This window comes from Hippopotamus amphibius, chromosome 9, assembly GCF_030028045.1.
Source record: "Hippopotamus amphibius kiboko isolate mHipAmp2 chromosome 9, mHipAmp2.hap2, whole genome shotgun sequence".
NCBI lineage: Eukaryota > Metazoa > Chordata > Mammalia > Artiodactyla > Hippopotamidae > Hippopotamus > Hippopotamus amphibius.
This window is the reverse complement of record NC_080194.1, coordinates 137,179,636-137,198,757: the sequence shown is the minus strand read 5'-3', so window position 1 is coordinate 137,198,757 and position 19,122 is coordinate 137,179,636. Positions and strand designations below refer to the sequence as shown.

General features: G+C 39.4%; 1 protein-coding gene across 3 annotated transcripts in view; it reads right to left on the bottom strand.

Annotated features, from left to right (window-relative positions):
* The window catches only part of IQCK (IQ motif containing K), a 142,389-nt gene that overhangs the window by 43,765 nt on the left and 79,502 nt on the right, over window positions 1-19,122 (bottom strand). The gene's annotated exons all lie outside the window — the stretch shown is intronic.

The following is a 19,122-nucleotide window of genomic DNA, read 5'->3' as shown; positions in this document are numbered from 1 at the left end:
CAAGCCACAACTACTGAAGCCCGCACACCTAGAGCCCGTGCTCCGCAACAAGAGAAGCCACTGCAATGAGAAGCCCATGCACCACAAGGAAGAGTAGCCCCCACTCGCCACAACTAGAGAAAGCCCACGCACAGCAGCAAAGGAGACCCAACGCAGCCAAAAATAATAAATAAATGAATAAATAAATAAATAAATAATAAAATAAACCTTTAAAAAAGAAAAGAAGAAATATGATGAAATCACATGTGTACTTTTAAATTTCCTTGCCAACTTACAGCTGAGATGCTAAGGAAACAGAAATAGTAGTATCAATACCTATTGAACTGCTCCATTCTGGGATCAGTTCTGGATTTTTTTTTTTCTTTTTCTCTTTCTCTTTTTTTTTTTTTCTTTACTAAATACGATCTTAGCCCTAAGGGATCTACAAGTTTTATAACATAATTTTTTAATGATACTTTTTATTCTTTTTTTTTTTTTTGCCTTTTTATATACTTCTATATCTAGCTAAGTTTTTGGTAGTATGGACAATATATCTCTCATACTTTCCTTTCATCCCTTTTATACATTTCTATTCCTTTCTTTTTATTTGTATATTTCCAACCACATTATGCTCTTTTGTTCCCCTTTCTTCCAGCCAATTTTAGTTTATTTTATCTTAACATACATATAAGCAACACTATCGGTCTGCTCAGACGCCTTGCTCTATTCTCCAGATGACGCACTGCCTTGGTATTTCATATTAGGTTTTTGTCTTTATCTTAGTTCTTAGTACAGTTGTCTAATTACATTCTGAGAATCTCCATTCTCTCTGGTGGTACTCTGGCTCTTTTCTATATTTGATCCTAGCTTACAAAATCTCCCTGGATTAATGTTTGTATGTGTAAGGTGTTATCTGTTTGTTTGTTTGCTTTTGCTTTTGTCTCTGATTTGTTCTGTTTCAGTTGTCAATTTCTGTTGGGTTTCTCTTTGAATATCTGATGGCACAATGGGGTTCTGTCAGGTCTTTCTAGAGCCTTATGTCCTAATGGATTCAGTAATTGTGTGTCTTATACTTGTATGTGTTTCCTAGACTTAATATTTGTTTAATCCAATACTTGGACATTAGTCTGAGGCTTGGACAGTCTTCTATAAACACCTCTATCGCCAGGACAAGCAACCCCAAAAGTTTGGACAACCATGAGGAAACAAAGAAACACCATGCAGGCAAAGGAGCAGGAAAAAAACCCACAAGACCAAATAAATGAGGAGGAAATAGGAAAAATGCCTGAAAAAGAATTTAGAGTAATGATAGTAAAAATGATACAAAATCTCGATAACAAAATAGAGAAAGTACAAGAAACAGTTCATAAGAACTCAGAAAAACAAACAGCAATGGATAACAAAATAACTGAAATTAAAAATACTCTAGATGCTATAAGCAGCAGAATGACTGAGGCAGAAGAACGAATAAGTGAGTTGGAAGATAGAATGGGGGAAATAAACGCCACAGAGCAGGAAAAGGAAAAAAGAATGAAAAGAATAGAAGACAGTCTCAGAGACCTCAGTGATAACATTAAGTGTACCAACATTCGAATTATAGGCATCCCAGAAGAAGAAGAAAACAAGAAAGGATCTGAGAAAATATTTGAAGAGGTTATAGTGGAAAACTTCCCCAACATGGGAAAGGAAATAATTAACCAAGTCCAAGAAGCACAGAGAGTCCCATACAGAATAAACCCAAGGAGAAATACACCAAGACACATATTAATCAAACTAATGACAATTAAACACAAAGAAAAAATATTAAAAGCAGCAAGAGAAAAGCAACAAACAACATATAAGGGAAAACCCATAAGGATAACAGCTGACCTTTCCACAGAAACTCTGCAGGCCAGAAGGGAATGGCAGGATATACTGAAAGTCCTGAAAGAGAGAAACCTACAGCCAAGAATACTCTACCCAGCAAGAATCTCATTCAAATCTGACAGAGAAATCAAAAGCTTTCCAGACAAGCAAAAGTTAAGAGAATTCAGCACCACCAAACCAGCCTTACAACAACTGCTAAAGGAACTTCTCTAAGTAGGAAACACAAGAAAAGGAAAACACCTACAAATACAAACCCAAAACAATTAAGAAAATGGTAACTGGAACACACATGTCAATAATCACTTTAAATGTAAATGGATTAAATGCTCCAACCAAAAGACACATACTGGCTGAATGGATACAAAAACAAGACCCTTCTATATGCTGCCTACAAGAAACCCACTTCAGACCAAGGGATACATATAGACTGAAAGTAAAGGGATGGAAAAAGATATTCCATGCAAATGGAAGTCAAAAGAAAGCTGGAGTAGCAATACTCATATCAGACAAATTAGACTTGAAAGTAAAGACTATTAAAAGAGACAAGGAAGGACACTACATAATGATCAAGGGATCCATTCAAGAAGAACATATCACAATGGTAAATATCTATGCCCCCAATATAGGAGCACCTCAATACATAAGGCAAATGCTAATAGCTATAAAAGGGAACATCGACAGTAACACAATAATAGTGGGAGACTTGAACACCCCACTTACATCAATGGACAGATCATCCAAACAGAAAATAAATAAAGACACACAAGCTTTAAATGACACATTAGACCATCTCAACTTAATTGATATTTATAGGACATTCCATCCAAAAACGACAGACTACACTTTCTTCTCAAGTGCACACGGAACATTTTCCAGGATAGATCACATCTTGGGTCACAAATCAAACCTCAGCAAATTCAAGAAAATTGAAATCATATCAAGCATCTTCTCAGACCACAATGCCATGAGACTAGATATCGATTACAGGAAAAAAACTGCAAAAAATACAAACACATGGAGGCTAAACAATTCACTCTTAAACAACCAAGGAATCACTAAAGAAATCAAAGAGGAAATCAAAAAATATCTAGAAACAAATGACAACGAAAACACAACAACCCAAAACCTATGGGACGCAGCAAAAGCAGTTCTAAGAGGGAAGTTTATAGCAATACAGTCCTACCTTAAGAAACAAGAAAATTACCGAATAAACAACCTAACCTTACACCTAAAACAACTAGAGAAAGAAGAACAAATAAACCCCAAAGTGAGCAGAAGGAAAGAAATCATAAAGATCAGAGCAGAAATAAATGAAAAAGAAAGGAAGGAAACCATAGCAAAAATAAATAAAACTAAAAGCTGGTTCTTTGAGAAGATTAACAAAATTGACAAACCATTAGCCAGACTCATCAAGAAAAAAAGGGAGAAGATGCAAATCAACAGAATTAGAAATGAAAAAGGAGAAGTAACAACGGACACCTCAGAAATACAACATCGTGAGAGACTACTACAAGCAACTATATGCCAATAAATTGGATAACCTGGAAGAAATGGATACATTCTTAGAAAAATACAATCTTCCAAGACTGAACCAGGAAGAAATAGAAACCATGAACAGACCAATCACAAGTACGGAAATTGAGGCAGTGATTAAAAATCTCCCAACACACAAAAGCCCAGGGCCAGATGGGTTCACGGGTGAATTCTATCAAACATTTCAAGAAGAGTTAACACCTATCCTTCTCAAACTCTTCCAAAATATTGCAGAAGGTGGAACACTCCCAAACTCATTCTACGAGGCTACCATCACCCTGATACCAAAACCAGGCAAAGATGTCACAAAAAAAGAAAACTACAGACCAATATCACTGATGAATATAGATGCAAAAATCCTCAACAAAATACTAGCTAACAGACTGCAACAGCACATTAAAAAAATCATACACCATGATCAAGTGGGGTTTATCCCTGGGATGCAAGGATTCTTCAATATACACAAATCAATCAACGTGATATATCATATCAAAAACTTGAAGGATAAAAACCATATGATTATCTCAATAGATGCAGATAAAGCTTTTGACAAAGTTCAACATCCATTTATGATAAAAGCTCTCCAGAAAATGGGCACAGAAGGAAATTACCTCAACATAATAAAAGCCATATATGAAAAACCAAAAGCCAACATCGTTCTCAATGGGGAAAAACTGGAAGAATTCCCTCTAAGAACAGGAACAAGACAAGGGTGTCCACTCTCACCACTATTATTCAACATAGTTTTGGAAGTTTTAGCCACAGCAATCAGAGAAGAAAAAGAAATAAAAGGAATACAAATTGGAAAAGAAGAAGTAAAATTGTCACTCTTTGCAGATGACATGATATTATATATAGAAAACCCTAAAGACTCTACCAGAAAACTGCTAGCACTAATTGATGAGTTTAGTAAAGTAGCAGGATACAAAATTAATGCACAGAAATCTCTTGCATTCCTATACACTAACAACGGAAGAGCAGAAAGAGAAATTAAGGAAACTCTCCCATTCACCACTGCAACCAAAAGAATAAAATACCTAGGAATAAACCTGCCTAAGGAGGCAAAAGATCTGTATGCAGAAAACTTTAAGACATTGATGAAAGAAATCAAAGACGACACAAACAGATGGAGGGACATACCATGTTCCTGGATTGGAAGAATCAACATCGTGAAAATGACTGTACTACCCAAAGCAATTTACAGATTCAATGCAATCCCGATCAAATTACCAATGGCATTTTTCACAGAACTAGAGCAAGAAATCGTACGATTTGTATGGAAACGCAAAAGACCCTGAATAGCCAAAGCAATCTTGAGAAGGAAAAATGGAGTTGGTGGAATCAGGCTTCCTGACTTCAAACTATACTACAAGGCCATAGTGATCAAGACAGTATGGTACTGGCACAAAAACAGAAAGGAAGATCAGTGGAATAGAATAGAGAACTCAGAAGTAAGCCCAAACACACATGGGCACCTTATCTTTGACAAAGGAGGCACGAGTATACAATGGAAAAAAGACAGCCTCTTCAATAAGTGGTGCTGGGAACATTGGACAGCAACATGTAAAAGAATGAAATTACAACACTTCCTAACACCATACACAAAAATAAACTCCAAATGGATTAAAGACCTACATGTAAGGCCAGACACTATCAAACTCCTAGAGGAAAACATAGGCAGAACACTCTATGACATCCATCAAAGCAAGATCCTTTTGGACCCACCTCCTAGAATCAGGGAAATAAAATCAAGAATAAACAAATGGGACCTCATGAAACTTAAAAGCTTTTGCACAGCAAAAGAAACCATAAACAAGACTAAAAGGCAACCCTCAGAATGGGAAAAAATAGTTGCCTATGAAACAATGGACAAAGGATTAACCTCCAAAATATACAAGCAGCTCATGCAACTTAATACCAAAAAAGCAAATAACCCAATCCACAAATGGGCAGAAGACCTAAATAGACATTTCTCCAAAGAAGATATACAGATGGCCAACAAACACATGAAAAGATGCTCAACATCACTAATCATCAGAGAAATGCAAGTCAAAGCCACAATGAGGTATCACCTCACACCAATCAGAATGGCCATCATCACAAAGTCTGGAAACCACAAATGTTGGAGAGGGTGTGGAGAAAAGGGAACTCTCCTGCACTGTTGGTGGGACTGTAAGTTGGTACAGCCACTATGGAAAACAATTTGGAGGTTCCTTCAAAAACTACAAATAGAACCACCATATGATCCAGTAATCCCACTGCTGGGCATATATCCAAAGAAAACCATAATCCCAAAAGAAACTTGTGCCATAATGCTTATTGCAGCACTATGTACAATAGCCAGGACACGGAAGCAACCTAAATGCCCATCAACAAATGAATGGATAAAGAAGATGTGGCATATATATACAATGGAATATTACTCAGCTATAAAAAGGGATGAGATGGAGCTATATGTAATGAGGTGGATAGAACTACAATCTGTCATACAGAGTGAAGTAAGTCAGAAAGAGAAGGACAAATATTGTATGCTAACTCACATATACGGAATCTAAAAATGGTACTGATGAACTCAGTGGCAAGAACAAGGACGCAGATACAGAGAATGGACAGGAGAACTCGAGGTATGGGAGGGGGCGGGGGGTGAAGGGGAAACTGAGACGAAGCGAGAGAGTAGCACAGACATATATATACTACCAACTGTAAAATAGATAGTCAGTGGGAAGTTGTACAACAAAGGGAGTCCAACTCGAGGATGGAAGATGCCTTAGAGGACTGGGGCAGGGAGGGTGGGGGGGACTCGAGGAGGGGAGGAGTCAAGGAAGGGAGGGAATACGGGGATATGTGTATAAAAACAGATGATTGAACTTGGTGTACCCCCAAAAAAATAATAAAAAAATAATAATAATAAATTTCCTTGCCGTCTCACCTTATTATTTTTTAAAGTATTTATTTATGGAAGCATAATTGACAGACAATATTATGCTAGTTTCAGGTGTACAACATGCTGATTTGACATTATTTAAAGATGTGACAATAATGAAATGATGACCGTGTTACGTCTAGGAAACATCTATCACCATGCAAAATCATTACCGAACTGCTGACTGCACTCCTTGTGCTGTATGTTACGTGCCCCGTGACTACTTTATCTTGTGCTGGAAGTTTGTTCATCCCCTCACTCACCTCCCCTCTGGCCACCACCAGTTTGTTCTCTGCACCTGTGAGTCTGTTTCTGTTTTATTTGCTATTTGTTTTCTTAGATTCCACATATAAGTGAAATCATACAGTATTTGTCTTTCTTGTCTGATTCATTTCACTAAGCCTAGTACCCTCTAGATTCATCCATGTCGTCACAAATGGCAAGATTTCATTCTTTTTTTTAATGGCTTAGCAATATTGGCATACCTTTGGAGACATTTCAGGCTCAGTTCTAAACCACTGCAATGAAGAAAATACTGAAATAAACCAAGCAGTACAAATTTTTTGGTCTCCCAGTGCATATAAAAGTTACATTTACACTATATTATAGTCGATTAAGTGTGTGACATTATGTCTAGAAAACCAGTGTACATCCCTTAATTAAAATATACAAGACAAAAACAGTTATAATAATAATGTCTAAGATCACTGATCACAGATCACCATAGCAAACATAAGTAATAATGAGAAAGTTTGAAATATTGCAAGAATTACCAAAATGTGACACAGTGACACAAGAGATGTGTATACCACATCTTTATTCATTAATCCACCAATGGCCACTTTAGTTGTTTCCATACCTTGGCCACTGTAAACAATGCTGCAGTGAACATAGTTCCCCACCCAGGGATTGAACACCTGGCCCTTGGCAGTGAGAGCGTGGAGTCCTAACCACTGGACCACCAGGGAATTCCCATATCTTTTTGAATTAGTGTCTTTGTTTTCTTAGGGTAAATACCCAGAAGTGGAAATGTTGGATTATACGATAGTTTTATTGCAATCTTATTTTAAAAAGTAAAAATAAACTGGCAAGATTAGTTTTAAGAATATATTTTATTTAACCTAAAAGATCCAAAATAATATCAACATGTAATCAACATAAAATATTATTCATGAGATATTTTACTTTCTGTTTTCCATACTAAGTCTTCAACCTCTGGTATGTATTTTATACTTACAGAACATCTTAACTGGACTAGACACATTTTAAGTTCTCAATAGCCACATATAGCTGGTAGCTATTGTACTGGACAGCAGAGTTCTAGATTAGTCACAGTTAATGTATTAACCACAGTTCCATTTGATTGACTGAGTGCCTACTGCATACTGGGCTTTGTGCTAGACATTGGGAATAAAGAGATAATGGTAATTGTAATAATGATTATTACTATTATTCAATTATTAATATAACTCATATTTACTGAACACATGTCCCATGCATTAAGTGTTTTACAAATTTTAACCATCAAAACCAGGCAGGGGGCTTCCTAGGTGGCGCAGTGGTTAAGAATCCACCTGCCAATGCAGGGGACACAGGTTCGATCCCTGCTCCGGGAAGATCCCACATGCTGCGGAGCACCTAAATCCATGTGCTGCAACTACTGAGCTTGCGCTTTAGAACCCGTGAGCCACAACTATTGAGCCATATGCTGCAACTACGGAAGCCCATGGACCTAGAGCCCATGCTCCACAACAAGAGAAGCCATGGCAATGAGGGGCCCACGCACCACAACGAAGAGTAGCCCCTGCTCACCGCAACTAGAGAAAGCCCATGTGCAGCAACGAAGACCCAACACAGCCAATAAATAAATAAACAAATTTATTAAAAAAAAAAAAACAAAAAAAAACAACCAGGCAGGAAGGATTATTTCCATCTTACAGATAAGGAAACTGAGTTTAAGTGACTTGCCAAGTCTTGGAGCTAGGAAATGGCGGATTCAAACGTAGGCAGACTGTTCCAGTTTCCCTTGAGGGACTTACGAGTCCAGCAGGAGATACAGAATACACAGGGGCTAAATCAACAAGCTGTGGTTAGAGAAAGGGTATCAGTGAGTATGAGGGGACACAGAGCGGCAGCAAACTCAGCCTGGAGAGGGCAGGAAACCCTTCACGGAGGAGGTTCCTCTGGACTGAGTGTGGAAGGATGAACTGGAATTGGCTGTGGAGAGCAGGCAGGTGGAGTGTCGTGGTGTCTGGGGAGAGACGCCAGCCTGAGAAAAGGTGCAGGCGGGTGAGAAAGCAGTGGAGGCACAGAAGGACCACAGCCACTCACTCTTTCCCTTCCTCTTCTGCTTCATCTTTCTACTTCCCCACTTGCCAAGGAGGCACTGCTCACAGGGTGGATTCCAAGACTGGAAATGAGTGACTTTATATGTTTTATTGATATATGTGTTTTGAAAGATAAGTCAAAGTCACAAAGAATGCTGTGAGACTGTAACAGGGAAGGACAAATCCGACTCCATCCTAGATCTGTTCCTTTCCCCTTAACCTTCCTGCTCTGTTTCCTGTGCTTAGTTGTGCTGCCTCTGCTTCTTTTGTAAAAGGATGTTGCCAGTAGCCTGAAATATACAAGGCAGCTCATTCTCAAGGCTCTGACCTTTAAGAGTCCATTCACATAGAGAGATAAAAAGTGGCAGAACAGAGAATAACGTTTGTCTTGTTGGAGGTTTACAGGAACATTGCGACCTGACCTATGTGGACAGATGTAAAAACACAGGATTCCTATACCAAGAAGTTTCAACAACTAACCACGCCCCTCCCTCACCTTGCCTTTAAAAGTGTTTTGCTGAAACCCTTCGAGAAGTACGGGATTTGGGGGGCACAAGCCACCCATCTCCTTGCAGGGCCCTGCAGTAAACCTTTCTCTGTTCCAGACTCCGATGTTCCAGTTTGTTTGGCTTCACTGTGCTTTAGGCACATGAATTGGTATCAAGACATCATGAGAAACATGTCCTCGTGAAAAGGGTTTCCTTGTTTAACGGGCTCTATTTGTTTAAAATGAGATAGGAGCTTTATATTCTAGGGGAAGAGTTACCTGTACTGGAATTAGTATATGGCACTGGGCAGGGGAGGGGGTCGCCTGTTGCATGCCCAGGTCAGTGTATCCATTTCTAGGCAGTGGTATTCACTGTCTCTCCAGGGATCCTAGGTGCTCCAAATGGTGGCCTGCTTGCCCCTCTATACTTTTTTTAATAGATAACTAGATTTATTTATTTATTTATTTATTTATTTATTTTTGGCCGTGTTGGGTCTTCGATGCTGTGCGTGGGCTTTCTCTAGTTGCAGAGAGCGGGGACTACTCTTTGCTGCAGTGTGCGGGCTTCTCAGTGCAGTGGCTTCTCTTGTTGTGGAACATGGGCTCTAGGCGCACGGACTTCAGTAATTGTGGCACATGGGCTCAGTAGTTGTGGCTCGAGGGCTCTATAGCACAGGCTCAGTAGATGTGGCATATGGGACTTAGTTGCTCCGCAGCATGTGGGATCTTCCCGGCCCAGGGCGCGAACTCACGTCCCCTACATTGGCAGGTGGATTCTTAACCACTGCGCCACCAGGGGAGTTCCGCCCCTCTCTTCTTGAGGCCACATCTCAGAGAGGCTGGGCTGACAGTCAGGAACTGGCGTCTCAGGTGCTGGGGAGAGATGCAGGACAAAGTGCAGCAGAGATGGAATTCTTACATACCTACAGGACCCAGCATTTAAGGAAAATGAGTAAAGGGAACCTGAGAGAGGGCAAGTGGGAGAGCACAGTCTTGTCAAACGGGGCCAACGGCCCCCAGCTCTACTGATCTCTGTGATGCCTCCAAGCCAGGGCCCAACCTCCTGATTTTCTGGGAATCCACCGGGTCTCGTGACTTCCTACTCTGATCATCAGGACCAAGGCTTCCTCCTGTGATCCGTGTAGTTCTTTGATTTCACCTTTTTAGAGTCATCCCCGCACACCCACTTCCCCAGGACACACACACAGTCCCCGAAAGAGCTAGACTGAACTGTGTTTCAACATCAACCACCTCACAGTCCTAGAACCACTGCCATTCCCTTTTGTTTCTTCCCTATCAATAGAATCTACCTCTTCCTTCTCTCACAGTAATTTGACTTTGGGGAGCCCGTTGCCCTTCCCTCCCACTGGATTTTCTGTAGAGTCACAAGTAACCCCAACTTTTTAAAATTATGGTAAAATGCACGTAACATAAAATTAGCCATTTTAACCAATTTAAAGTGTACAATTCTGCGGCATTAGTATATTTACAATGTTGTACAGCCATTGCCACTATCCAGTTCCAGAAGATTTTCATCACCTGGAAAGAAGTCATGTACGCATCAAGCAGCTACCTGCCTTCCACTCTCCCCATCCCCTGTGTCCACCAATCTGCTTAAGTCTCCACAGTCTCTTTTTCGTCTGTAGCTCCACAGCCTCTATGGATTTGCCTAGTCTGGATACTTCATATAAATAAACTCATATAATATGTAGCCTTTTGTGTCTGGATTCTTTCACTTACCCTTCAATATTTTCAAGGTCCGTCCACTTTGTAGCAGGTTTCAGTGCTTCCCTTCTGAGTAATGTTCCCTGGCACAGGCATGCCACATTTTGTGTATCCACTCATCAGCTGGTGAACATGTGAGTTGTTTCTACCTTTTGGCTATTAATAGAGCTGCTGGGGCTTCCCTGGTGGCCCAGTGGTTAAGAATTTGCCTGCCAATGCAGGGTCCACAGGTTCAAGCCCTGGTCCAGGAAGATCCCACATGCCATGGGGCAACTAAGCCCGTGCGCCACAACTACTGAAGCCCTAGAGCCCATGCTCTGCAACAAGAGAAGCCACCACAGTGAGAAGCCCATGCACTGCAGCGAAGAGTAGCTCCTGCTCTCCGCAACTAGAGAGAGCCTGCGTGCAGCGACAAAGACTCAATGCAGCCAATAAATAAATAAATAAATAAAATAATAAATAAAATAAGAGCTGCTATGAAGATTTGTGTGTGAGTTTTTGTTTGAGCACCTATTTTCAATTTTTTTTTTTTGAGTATACCTAGGAGTGAAATTACTAGGTTATATGGTAATTTTATGATTAACTTATTGGGAAACCATCAATTGTTTTTCACAGTAGCTGCATCATTCTATATTCTCACCAGTAATGTATGAAGGTTCCAATTTCTTCACATCCTTGCTAACACTTATTTTCCATTTTTAAAATAATTATTATCATAGCCATCCTAGTGGGTGTAAAATGTTTTCTCATTGTAGTTTTGATTTGCATTTCCCTAATTACTATGACATGAACATCTTTTTATGTGCTTGTTGGCCACTGGTATATCTTCAGAGAAATGTCTATGGAAGGCCTTTGCCTTTTATAAAATTGAGTTGTCTTGTTACTGTCAAATTATAAGAATTTATTATATATTCTGGATATGAGACCCTTATCAGATATATGACTTGCAAATATTTTCTCCCATTCTGTAAGTTATCTTTTCACTCTCTTGATAGTGTCCTTTGATGCACAAAGTTTTTAATTTTGATAAAGCCCAATTTATTTTTTCTTTGTTGCTTGTGCTTTAGGTATCATATCTAAGAAACCATTGCTGAATTCAAGGTCATAAAAATTTACTTCTATGTTTTCTTACAACAGTTATATTGTTTTAGCTCTTATATTTAGCTCTGTGATCCATTTTGAGTTAATTTTTTATATGGTAAAAGGTTAGAGTCCATTTTACATGATATAAGGTTAATTCCTCTGCATGTAGACATCCAGTTTTCCCAGCATCATTTGTTAAGAAGACAATTATTTCTCCCACTGAATAGTCCTGGTACCCTTGTCAGAAATCAATTGACCACAGCTTTATGGGTTCATTTCTGAACTCTTAATTCCATTTCCACAATGTTTTTTTTTTAAGGTAAAATTTATTGACCTTCCAAATAAGATATTGGAATTGTTAATAAAGCTTAGTATATACTTATTAAATCCTAATATATTTAATACTGCTTCCAAGTTAGCATATGAATTACTTCCCAAAATGTTCATCACAGCTGGATTGAAAGACTATTTTTAAAATGTGGCAATGTGGTTGAGATGAGTATACCACATTATAAGTCTACTGAAAATCCAAAGAGATTTGCCTTTGAGGAGGGTGAACAAAAGCACATGCAGCAAAATCTATTCAGATCCAGATCCATTATTAAAATATGGAAGAAGAGCTGACCCAGGAGCAACTCGGGCTTGAACTGCACGTGTCACTTGTGTGGTTCAGTGCCACACAGTTCATGGTGGGCTGAATCCATGGATGTGGAACTGCAGATACCAAGGACCAACTGTGGGTCTTGAGCTTCCTCCCATTTTGGTACCCACACAGGTCCTGGAACCAATTTCGCGCAGATGCTGAGGGATGACTACTATTTTTTTTTTTTTCTTTTCAATTTCAAAGCAAGAAAGACTTAAAAGTAACAGGGAGCCCAGTCATGACAAGCTTGCAAACATGATCATCCTTTAACTTTTACCTTCTGGATTAGTTTCCCAAGAGTCCTGTTTCTTTCAGAAGGGTTCTCCCATGGGTTTTATTTTTTATTTTATTTATTTTTGGCTCATGGGCTTAGTTGCTCCACAGCATGTGGGATCTTGCTGGAGCAGGGATAGAACCCGTGTCTTCTGCATTGGCAGGTGGATTCTTAACCACTGCACCACCTAGGAAGCCCTCCCATGGGTTTTTATAACTGGGAATCTTAAGAAATGTTGGGGTTGGGGTGACTCAACCCCTTTTCTTCCAGACAGTTCCTAGTTTCTTTATGCAAATTGATCCAATGCACCCCAGAGTTCTAATCACCAAGAGGAATTTGGAGAACTGGCCTTATGAAACTCAATAAAGTTCTTCCTATAACTTCCTCTCCCAGGGTGTGGAGTATGGGGTGCCTTACTTGTTTTAAGAAAACTATTCAAGTGATTTTCTTTTTCCAAAATAAAGAAGACTAACTGTTTCCAGCTGAACTTATAAATGAAAGCTACTTTTGCTTAAAAAAATAAAATTTGTCTATAAATGTGTATTTTAAAAATTATATATACATATAAAGTACGGTATATGTATCTACCTATAAATTATAAAGGTATGCAAATTTCAGAGAATAAAATGACCCTATATTTATGTCATTGAACATAAAGTAATTCCCCAAATCTTTTGAATTACAAACCAATGTTTTTACAATGTTTCCTTAAGTCTCATGTTCATGAGATTAAGTACCTTCCACATCTCTGTTCTGGGTAGGAAGGTTACCAGCTGTGGTCTGAGCAAGCCCAAATCCTCCTGGGAGGCCAAAAAGAGGGTTATCCACAGCTTTCCCACAAGCTTCTGTTTACTGAGATCCAAGCACACAGAAATCCCCACATTTCTGCACCGTGATAACTGATACCCTAAATGAGAATAAACTCAAAGGATCTTCTGAATCACTAAAGAGAGGCTGACACTAATTATCATCAGCAAGGTGACCACATTTCATTATAGTCAAATTCTTTCTTTACAGTTGGTTTATTCTTAAAGTGTGGAAGGATGCACAAGGAATGTGGGCTCCTCTAGGGAGAAAGTGAAATTGGTGGGGAGGGGGACTTTCACTTTTTACTTCTGGATTGAATTGTTTGGGATGTTTACAATGAGCATATATTGTTTTAGGAATACAAGTGTTTAAATTTTATTTATTTTATTTTAAAAAATAATTATATTTATTTATTTATTTCGTTTTTTTTAAAATTCACTGGCTGTGTTGGGTCTTTGCTGCTGCGCACAGGCTTTCTCTAGTTGCGGTGAGCGGGGGCCACTCTTTGTTCTAGTGCATGGGCTTCTCATTGTGGTGGCTTCTCTTGTTGTGGAGCACGGGCTTTAGGTGCTTGGGCTTCAGTAGGTGCGGCACGTGGGTTCAGTCATTGTGGTTCATGGGCTCTAGAGCACAGGCTCAGTAGTTGTGGCGCACGAGCTTAGTTGCTCCGCAGCATGTGGGATCTTCCTGGACCAGGTTTGAACCCGTGTCCCCTGCATTGGCAGGCAGATTCTTAACCACTGTGCCACCAGGGGAGCCCCAAGTGTTTAAATTTTAAAGAGCAGACTGCTGAGAGGCAAACAAGAGTTCTTTAACTTAAAAATAATTGATGGATTTTTGCTACAGTCCCTTGAATTCAGTTACCTGGTATTCAACAAACAGAAACACCCATTTCCCCATCATTCTGGAAGCCTGCAGTTGTTCTCAGGGTTATGCTGACCAGGTTAGGGTGATTTCCCACTGTTTGGCCAGAGACCCTTCATCTTTTCTTTGATTTCCTTCATTTCACATCGAGGACTGCTGTTTACCAGCACGGAATGCAGCAGCCTTGCTAGTTAACTTCTCGTTACCGAGAGAGACTGGATCCCTAGAGAAGGCTTTTGTGAGCCCTGGGGAAAGCGTGTACCTATTGAACTGGGCTAATCCCTGTCATTATTGTCATGATTAGGGAATCCATTTAAATGGTGCTGGTTGTGCCAATCAGCAAATACCACAGAGTGCAGCGTAATGTTTAACACATAAACAATTCCACTGCAAAACAAAGGCTCCCTTTTGTGTGGCTTTCCACTCTTCCCTCTTTAAACTACCACGTGGAGTCCATCTGCTCTTCCAAGGATAGGCACACTGAGTTTTATATATGTTATTGTATACTTGACTTTGGGGTAAGACCAGGAAGAAAACACGATTATGTGGATGTGAATTTTTTTTAAATGCCCATTAAGAGAGAAAATCCCGAGTTCTCATCACGTGGAAAAATATTTTTTTCTATTTCTTTAATGTTTTTATCTGTATGAGATGATGGATGTTCACTAAACCTATTGTGGTAATTATTTCACAGTGTACGTAAGTCAATCATTATACTATACACCTTAAACTTATTCAATGCTATATGTCAATGATATCTCAATAAAACTGGAAGAAAAAAAAAAGAAACAAAAATACCTTCCCCCCGCCCCCTACAAATGCCCATGAACCAATCAAATTCTCCTAATGATATATTACTCCAATGAAAGCCCATACAAGGTACCATACTGGTGAAGAAAGCCAATTCTGGATCAGAAAGCCTGAAGTTTAATCTCAGCTCTGCAAATTACAAGCTGAGAAACCTTGAGCAAGTTGCTTAAGCTCTCTGAGCCTCCATTTCCTCGTCTGTAGAATAGGGGTAATGCAAATGTTTCCTTCATTGGGTCAGTGTGAAAAAAAGATGAGATGTTGTCTGGCACAAAGTAAGCCCTCAATGTGTTAGCAGTTTCTTAAATCAATTAATGAAGTAATGAGAACACGCTGAATTCAGCTCCTACAATCGCTGTTGGGATACGGAGCCAAGAGGCTGAAGAGCCAATGACTCACGAAATGGAAAGTGAGGCCTTCTCCCAAGTGTTTACAAAGTATTGAGCACATGCAGGATCTCATAATTGTATATCTTTAGGCACTGGTCAGCTGGTAGACAGGTAATGTGGCTGCGAGGTGGTGACTGCGGGCAGGGAGGAGTGAAAGGCTGCCTGGGACTGACAGTACCCTTCATAGACCAATACTTCTGAATTCCTCTTAGCTCAGTGTTTGCCTTGCTTCTTGGCAAGCCAGACAAAAACATGGCAACAGCTCTCCTCTCTGGATGGTTGCCTGCCGCTTTTCTCATTGCTTTGGAGGAGGAGAACTTAATGTATTACAGTTGCTGCTAAGATGCTGGAGAAGTAATACAGTGGACAGCCCTGCAGCAGCGCTCACAGGAGGGAACCTCCCGCTTGGTGGGAGATGCCTCAGAAGGTTGTGACTACATCTTTGCCATGACTTGACCTACTAATGACTATGCTGAAGGATTTTACTCTCTAGAAAGGCGGATTTCAACATAAAGGAAACCTATGTTCACCAAATCTCTTTCAGTTACCTACGGAAATATTCAGAGTTCCCCACTCTCTCATTAATTCAGTTTTCTCTCTTTGGGATTTCTTCTCAGATATTTGGCAGAACAAAACAAAGCTGGTTTTGTTCTGGTGGTTATGAGTGTTCTTTATTGTCTGTAGGAACTAATTATAAGAACCTGCAGATATCACATATTTCCTGGTATTGTAGAAATACAGATATTCATCTGTGGTATGACAGTATGCTTCTTAGGAGCTACTTGGGCTTTTGGGAAGAATTAGAGGTGTGTTCTAGAGCAGCATTTTTATTTTTAAATTTTTTCTTCCTGTTTTGCTGAGATACAATTGACATGCAGCACTGTGTAAGTTTAAGGTGTACAGCCCAAGGAAGTGACGTATGTACAGCATGAACTGATCACCACAGTTTAGTGAACGTCCATCATCTCGTATAGATACAAAATTAAAGAAAGAGAAAAAATATTTTTTCCCTGTGATGAGAACTTAGGACTTACTACTCTCTTAACAACTTTCACAGATAACATACAACAGTGTTATACTTATCATGTTGTACATTACCTCTCTAGTCCTTATTTATCTTAACGCGGGCAAGTCAAAAATTGTCCGCACTCTGACTGTAGACTTTATAGAAGCTGTAGTTTACCCAGAGTGAGGATAATGTTTGACTCACCCTCATATAACTGGAAGTTCGAACCTTTGGACAGCCTTCCTCCAATTCTCCCTCCCCCCTCCCCCCACCTCTGATAACCACAGATCAGATCTCTTTTTCTTTGAGCTCCGTTTTGAAGTATACCTGACCTACACTGTATTAGTTCCTGTTATACAACATAGTGATTCGATATTTCTGTACATTTCAAAATGATCACAATAAGTCTATAGTTACAATCTGTCATCACACTACATAATTATGGACTATATTCCCCACACTGTACATTTCATACCCCTAACATTTACTTGGCAACTGGAGTGTTGTACCTCTTAATCTCCTCCACCTGTTTCTCTCCTCCAGGCACCCCCTTCCCCTCCGGCAACCACCTGTCTTTTCTCTGTGTCTACGACTCTGCTTCCGTTTTGTTATGTTTATTCATGTGTTTTGTTTTTTAGGCTCCACATATAAGTGAAATCAGACAGTATTTGTCTTTCTCTGATTTATTTCACTTAATACCCTTTAGGTCCATCCATGTTGTTGCAAATGGCAAGATTTCATCCTTTTTTATGGCTGAGTAATCTTCCAGTGAATATATGTATGTGCACGTCTTCATCCACTCATCTTTTGATGGGCACTTAAATTGCTTCCCTTGAAGAAGCACTTGTTTAATGGTAGGTTGGAGCACATTAGTGAGTAGTAAATTGAATTTAGTCGGCTGTGAATAGCATTTTTACATATCAGTCGAATCTGATAGAAAAAAACAGTTTCCTTTATCATTAAGGGCCCTCTTTAGAACTTTAGAATACTTTAACTCCAATCTTCCTACTCTCGATTTTCATATGATTGTTGTCTAGAACTTCCATTTCCCCTCATTTATCCCCCACTGGGGTCTGTGTGTGTGTGTGTGTGTGTGTGTGTGTGTGTGTGTGTGTGTTTTATACATAACATTGTGTATGTATGTTGCATTGTATTTTATATATATATATGTGGATATAATAGTTGTGTATATATGCTGCATTGTATTTTATATATATATCTACGTGTAACATGTATTATATATATATATATCTATGTGTATACAATAGTTGTGTATATATGCTGCATTGTATTACATATATATATATCTATGTGGACATAATAGTTGTGTATATATGTTGCATTGTATTTTATATATATATCTATGTGGATATAATAGTTGTGTATATATGTTGCCTTGTATTTTATATCTATCTATCTATGTGGATATAATAGTTGTGTATGTATGTTGCATTGTCTTTTATATATATCTATGTGCCTATTTAGACTTATCAGCTTCCTCATTCACCATTGTTTCTTGCATCCCACTCCCACTCCTTCCTTATGGGTTCAATTTCCTCCTAACCTAAGAACCTCATGTCCTTGTTCTTTCACTGAGCGATGTGTTTGAAAATGTATTTACTCTTGCCCTTCAATGATAATTTCGCGGGGCGTATAATTCTATGTTGAACATGACTTTCCCTTAGGATTGGATGATGATACCCTTCCTTCACTGTCTCCTGGCACATACTGCTGCTGATTAGAAGTCTTGGTGTTATTGATTTCCCTTTGTGGGTAATTCTTCCCTCAAGAGAGCTTTAAGGCTTCTTCACTTTCGGCATTCCAAAGTTTCACCATGAAGCGTTTTAGTGTGGTTTTTGTGCTTATCTATCTAGTTCAAGATTCATGTTTCTTCAACTTTGTAATATTTCTCACTCAGTGTCTCTGTGAATGTTGCCTCTCTCTCCCCATTCATTCTATTGTCACCCTCTGAAATCCTATTAGATTTATACTGGACCTTCTCATTCTGTCTCCATCTCAATGCTTTTCCACAGTTCCCATCTCTCTCTGCTGCATTCTTACTGATCACTCCTCCAGCTGTGCCTGCTACTTAACTCATTCCCAGAATACGGTCCATGGCCAGCAACATCAGCACCACTGGGATTTGTTAGCAATGCAAATTCATGGGTTCCACCTGAGACCTGTGAGGTCAGAATTGAATTAGAGGACTTCCTTTGTGGTCCAGTGGCTAAGACTCTGTGCTTCCAACGTAGGGGGCATAGTCTCGATCCCTGGATGGGGAACTAAGATCCCACATGCCACCATGGTGTGGCCAAAATTTTTTTTAAAAACTAAAAAAAAAAAAAAGAATTGAATTAGAGAGTGGGGCCCAGGAATCAGTGATTCTGATGCTCACTGAAGTTTGAGAGG